At 52.6% G+C, this 6,210-nt stretch overlaps 1 long non-coding RNA gene across 1 annotated transcript; it reads left to right on the plus strand.

Annotated features, from left to right (window-relative positions):
* Positions 1-3,461: 3,461 nt before the first annotated feature.
* LOC140898270 (uncharacterized) lies at positions 3,462-4,579 on the plus strand. The gene is made up of 3 exons (XR_012154934.1): positions 3,462-3,534; positions 3,621-3,712; positions 4,115-4,579. It is a non-coding gene; the product is annotated as an uncharacterized lncRNA (long non-coding RNA).
* The last annotated feature ends 1,631 nt before the right edge of the window (positions 4,580-6,210 follow it).

Consider the following 6,210-nt stretch of genomic DNA (forward strand, 5'->3'; position numbering starts at 1 on the left):
GTGAGGCCCAAATTCTTCCTCGGAGTCTATGATCCTTCTCTCCTGATCCCCTGCAGGCTTTGCTCATGCTGGTGAAGCACGTGATGGTGGTCAGCACCGATATCATCCAGGCCGTTATAGATCAGCTTCGCCATTCTCCAGTGTACAAGGTAAGGAGGCAAAGCTACCACCATTCTTATTCTCTGGGAGTCGGGGCACGAACTCTAACCCACTGCCAGTGTTTCTTTCCCTCCCAATCCACCCATTTCCAGGGTCCTATATTCAGGAGCCCCACTGCCAGCCTCCAGGTGTCCATATGTAGGAGCCTGGTTACTCTGGCTATGTGTCCAGTGGCCAGCAGGTATTGCTTTGGCTGTCCCCATGCCTAAGGGTCCCCTAAGAGTCATGCCTAAACATCTGGTTGCTGTTGTCCTGGTGCCTAATTGCCCAGTGGGGCATCCACATCTCCTAGTCTTTTGTAATCAGAGAGACTCTTGGATTCCTGCTTAGTGGGACACCCAGAGTGGGCCTCCATTCTTCCTAGGATGGCACCACCTCAGCCTCTCCTTCTGGGCGAAAGGCCCAGCAATGCCCTCTCTGACTGGTGGCACTGCCAGCAAGGATTCCTAGCCTGGGCACTTGCTTCCTGCAGCCTGGAGAGACTTGTAACACAGACCCTTCCCGCTCCTCCCCAACAAGCGCACACAAACACTTCCTGCTTGCGTGCCACCAAGGGTCTGTGAGTGGCTGACCCAGCACGCTCTCTTCATGCTGCTTCCCCACAGCATCGCGCTGATGCCGCCAATTTGCTGAGCACCATCGGGCTGGAGTCGATCCAACAGGAAGGCTTGGAAGAGGAGGTGTTCCAGCTGCTGGTGGAAAAGCTGCACCAGGAGCCATTTCTGGTGAGGCTCAGGGCATGGAGGATTTAATCACAATGAAATTAAATAGCAGAGTCTCTTTCCAAGAGAGCGTGTCAGGGCCAGGAACCCACCCCCTGGCTTTCTCTGCTCCAAAGAAGGGATATTAATGGAGCTTTCACCCCAACTACCTTCCTCTCCAATGGGCCATCAGTATGGAGGATGTGCTAGTGAATTCACTTCCATTTAAACACGGGCCCAAGACACAGTCAGGATCCAAAATCCAGCAGTGTTTGAATCTGGGGTTTAGTCAGAGACCAGCCAAGGGGTTTGGATCCAGATCACCAGAACCCAGAGCCAGGTTTTGATTCAGGCTAATCTTAGTCTTGATCTTATTGTTCTTTACTCTGGATTCATGTGGGGTTGACAAAACACTGAAAAGATGTTGGGGCTGAGGCTGACCAATAAAGACCCCGCCATGCACACACAGCCCCTTCCTCACCATGCCGCCTGCTCTGAAATGTTCTCACCTTGCCCTGCGCTGCATCTCTCTCCCTGACCCACATCTCTCTCCCGCTCACAGGTAGTGAGACAGACTGTGGCAATGACTGCGGCAGCTCTGCAGATGAAGGGGCGAATCTGGGATATTGTGGAGAAGTAAGTGGCTGGCAGAAGAGCCAGAGATCCAGTCCTCTCCTGCTTCCGTCCAACCACGTGCGCTGAACAAAGCCCAAAGGCCGCTGGCGTGGTCTGGGTTTGATTCCAGGATATTTTCCCTGAGCCCACATCTTTAGGAACCTGCCTGGTGGGCTAATTTTCACTGGCTCATTCACTTCTCTCCTGGTTCCCACGGTTCCAAGGCTTAGCCTTTCCTCCAGGCCAGACGGCGGCTAGTGGTGACTGGACTTCAAGGCAGAAGCCCAAGGAAGGCACAGACAGGGTGGCCCGGGTGGGACAGCCTTGGCCCTCCAGCCAGGTTCTTCCTCTTTCCCCAGGGGATGTGTGGTGAAATTTAGCCACACCCAGAGTTACAGCACAAGCCTTCAGGGTTGGGGCTGGAGAAATCCCTGATTATCACGTTGGTGGACGTCACCAAACGGGGAAATTTCACTTTGGATGATCTGAGACCACATTAAAGACATGCCCCTTCCAAGCATCTCCTCCCAGAGGGCTTAATGTACAGAGCAGCTACCTCCTCACCTGCTCCTACTGACCTGGCTAACAACAGCAGGAGGAAAGGCTGCAGCTCAGGCAGAAGGGGGGTGGCTGTCAGAGAGGCTGGGGGCTACCCCAAAGTAAGGAGCCATCTAAGGCCCAGATCCAGGAACCCCACAGAAAGTGGGCTGAGATTGCTGGAGACCGCTAAGCGGATTTCTTCCCCTCCACACACAAGGCTGGGGAAAGGATCAGACTTTCTCAGGCTTTTAACTCTCCCGTATAATCTAAAGGGTAGCCAGCATAGGCTGGAAAACCAGGGTTTTAAAGGCCCACAGTGACCCCTTATGTAGAGGATGGGAACTGCATCCCCTCACAGTGGAGGCAGAAGACAAAAGCATAGTGGGAGTGCCTTCCTTTAAACCCTGCGGGAGGGGCAAAATAGCCTCATTTCTCTCCAGTAATGCCGTGTGCATCGTGGCAGGCAGTTGAAGGAGAAGAGCGAGGTGAGCCGAAGACAGGCTGTGGTTTCCTTGGTAAGTCATGTTCTGTCCTGAACCACTAGACATGTCTGACATACATTACCCTAGACACAGCGTGTGGGTGATGAGTGGGCTGTGCAATCTCTCTCTGAGCTGGATCCCCACCTGCCTTTTCATTTGGCCATCACTTCCCTGTGTTTCCAGCTCCAATCCCTTCTCTACTTGCTGTCCAGTCTGTTCTCTCTCTTCCTTTCTCTTAGGTTCCTCATACTAGGGCTCCACCCTCCCTACGTGACTTCCTTTAACTTGGGAACCATGTTTTAATCTCTTGGTACATCACTGCCTCCTTCTCTTGGCCTGCAGCCTGTCTGCTTTCAGAGCAGCTCGGCCAGACCACAGCGGGGCTGAATGGCTCCGGAAATGGCCAGTTGTGTTGTGGAGCCTCCTGAGGGTACAAAATACAGCCTAAGCGACTGGCTAGTGAAAGCTGTTACCATCCAATGGCCGGTTGGCTGGCTGTTCATTTTCTTCTGGACACTGTCCACATCTCAGACTGCCTCCAGAACTGTCCCCTACATTGGCAGAGTCCAGATATTGCCTGGCTGTGGAGACGGGCTGACCCCCTCAGCCCTGGAGGTGGGCCCTGGTCAGGACTGAGGTGCACTGGTGGAGCAATGTTGGGGATCTTGCACGGATGCAGCCCTTGCTGTAGCTGTCTTGGGAACAAACAGAAGACTTTGGTCTCCAGAGCTGGCCATCTCACGCCTCACACCAGCAGTACAGTCACTCATTAAAATAGCCCTGGTGTAATTTTACTGAGCACTATAGACTTGTGCCAGTTATAAGCACAGTGTGGAGCCTAATCAGCTTTGGAAACCTCATCATGTTGTTAGATTCTTTATCAAACCGCTCTGGATTTTGGTCTTTCAAAATGCTCCGTGATGCTCTGCTTCCACGTCTCTTTTCACTAGGGGGTCCTTGGTCTTCGCAATAAGCATGTGTTCTTTACCCTGCTGGAAATGCTGGAGGTGGACAGCAGTCCGGCCGTTCGCATACAGGTTAGTGATGTTCTCCAGCGATGTGTGTGGTTCTTGGTGTCCAGGAGCAAAGGCCTCACCTCTGTGTGTGTCACTTCTCACTGCAGGTCATTAGAGCGTTTTGCACCCTGGGAATGAACAACAATCATGTGCTGAAAACCCTGATGCTCAAGGAACAGACAGATGGGGCTCTAGCCAGGTACAGTGCAGATTGAGGGAACAGAGGTAATGACCAAAGTGGGTTGAGATTTTGTGGGGTGAGGTGCCTCAGGAGTTGATTTGCTGGAGTTCTGCAGCGACGCTTCTCCAGGTCACCTCTGCCTGTTTTGGGGTGGCTAGGCAGGTCTATGAAGCACCAGGATTGATGTGAATAAACTCAGCTGGATTGAGCTAGGTAAGAAATGGGAAAGGCATATGCCAGCCCAGAAGAAGTGCATGTTGCTTCAGGGAACACATGAAGGACATGAAAAGAGTGGCCTCCAAAGGCAGGGTGCACATCTCCGCAGTGTGGATAGAGGGCTAATCAAGGAGGGGAAATTCTCCCCAGCCCCCCTCCTTTCCATCCCAATCTCTCACCGTTCTGTTTTCTCTCTGGTTTTAGAGAATGTGTGAAAGCCTTGAAGATCCTCCAGAAGCTCCCCAGTGCTAGAAGAGGCTTGGAGCATCAGATCTCTCAGCTCTCCTGAGGCCCTACTGTCTGGGGGTGGTCTGCCGCTGTCTGTGAGCTCAGAGGGAGTAGCTAACATGGAGAGAACATGGGATTTAAAACACAGGCTCTGTAGCCGGGGTTTCTTCTGGACTGGGTGTTTTGCATCTTGTCTCCTAAGAGCGCTGGGAGATTGGAATATTCAGGTGTGTGTGCGTTCATTTGTAGAGCGTGTTTCTCCGTTCCTAGAGGCAGGGGGCCGTCCTCTCGGTACCATGGTCAGCAGCCAGAGTCTCTCGCTTGGCAGGATGTAGTTAGGGCTAGAGTCTGCTACCCACACCCATGCTAGATAGTACCTTGCGACTCCGATTGATTTCAGTGGGACTATGCACTGAGTGAGGTGCTACTCAAAGGGAGTGAAGGGGGTGGGCGGATAGAATCAGCCCTTTCATTTATCAATCTGTACTTGAATGGGACCCTCGGATCCTGCGGTGAAGGGCTCTGTCTGAGAACCTGTATGGACCCATCCATCCGCCAGCCTGGAAGCATGTGTACAAATGTACCACCTCCTGGGCTGGTGCACCATTGGCCTGGCCCCAGTGCTGCTGCTGGGCAGGCCCTGCTCCTACAGCCTGGGGGCGCTGCCTACAGGGACAGGGCAGTGGTGGTGCCAAGCCGGTGCCTCTGCCTAGCAGCTCTGCTGTCCCTGCTCTCCTGGGGCTGAGGAGAGTGGCTTCCCAGAGTCTGCAGCAGCTCCCCTTGCTAGGCAGGAGGCCTGAGGGCAGCTGAGGGGCGTAAAGCTTATGTGCACCTTTTGGAGGGCTACATGTTTCTGGGGCAGACTGTTGAAAAATGGGGCCGTCTTCAGAAAATCAGGACACAATTCAGAGATGACATCCAGGTGAGGATCGTATTGCCTGAGTCTACAGCGTGAGGGGTGAGTGCGGGGAGCACTGAACGTGGGGCATCCGCAGCATGAGAGAGACCTCCCAGGGCTGCGTATTAACATCCAAAGAACCAGTCCAAGTGCTTTGCAAAGTATTCACTGCAGGGTTAAAGGCGATCCAATCCCCCACTGCAATGGAGTGTTCCACCAGGAGGAAACCTCCATCTATACCCTCATTAAGTGTTGGACTCCTCCAGCCCTGAGTGGGTGATATTAAATTAGCTGCAGCCCTGAGCTCTTCACTCCAGCTGTTGCATTTTCTTCTTACCGAACGGTGGGGCTGAATTTCCTTGTAGCGGCTGCCAGGGTTCACGGAATTAGAAAGCATGTGGGTTTGGTCAGTGACTGCAGGAGGATCTAGATCCATATACTCCGGGCTGCCATCTGCTGCATTGTTCCCAACTGCCTGAGACAAAGATGAGCTTAGTTCAGTACAACGAGATAGATGCACTACAGAGCCCACCTTACTCAGACTATAAGTGCTGATGCCGGGAGGGATGCTCGGCTGGAGAAGAGTGACTCCTCATGGGACCCATCCACCTGATGAGGGCAGTTAAAAGTTGCAAGAGATTTTAAAGGCAAGGAATTTCCTCGTATCATAGTGTAATAAAGACGCTTGTTTGGGGGGCAGCTGGTCCTGGGTCACAAGGGGTTGATTCGCAGCGCAGGGCATGTGCATAGGTTCTTACACACCTAGCTTAAATAAATACGGATCTGCCCCTAGGACTCAGGTATTTCTATCCATCCCCTCGCATTGCCACATTATGGGTGGATGGGCCTTCTGACTGAAGATACAGCCATGTAGCAATTCTCAGCAGGGCAGCCCTAGCATCTCACCATCCTGAAAGAACCCCTAAATCCCTTCCCCCTGTGGGTCTGATTGATGGTGAAATCCTCCAGGCGCACACCTGAAAAGGCAGGCACAATTTTGCACTTAAATTGTGCTTTCCATACTACACTTGCTTACACAACACGTCCAACTGTTACTCATGCACGTACCTAAGTTGTGTGCACAGTTGCTGTATTGTTCAGGCAAACTCCGCAGGAAGATTTGGACAGTCCAGTCCATTGTGATTCATAGGTGGATAAAAATGCCAATGAGATG

Source organism: Lepidochelys kempii, chromosome 14, assembly GCF_965140265.1.
Source record: "Lepidochelys kempii isolate rLepKem1 chromosome 14, rLepKem1.hap2, whole genome shotgun sequence".
Lineage (NCBI taxonomy): Eukaryota > Metazoa > Chordata > Testudines > Cheloniidae > Lepidochelys > Lepidochelys kempii.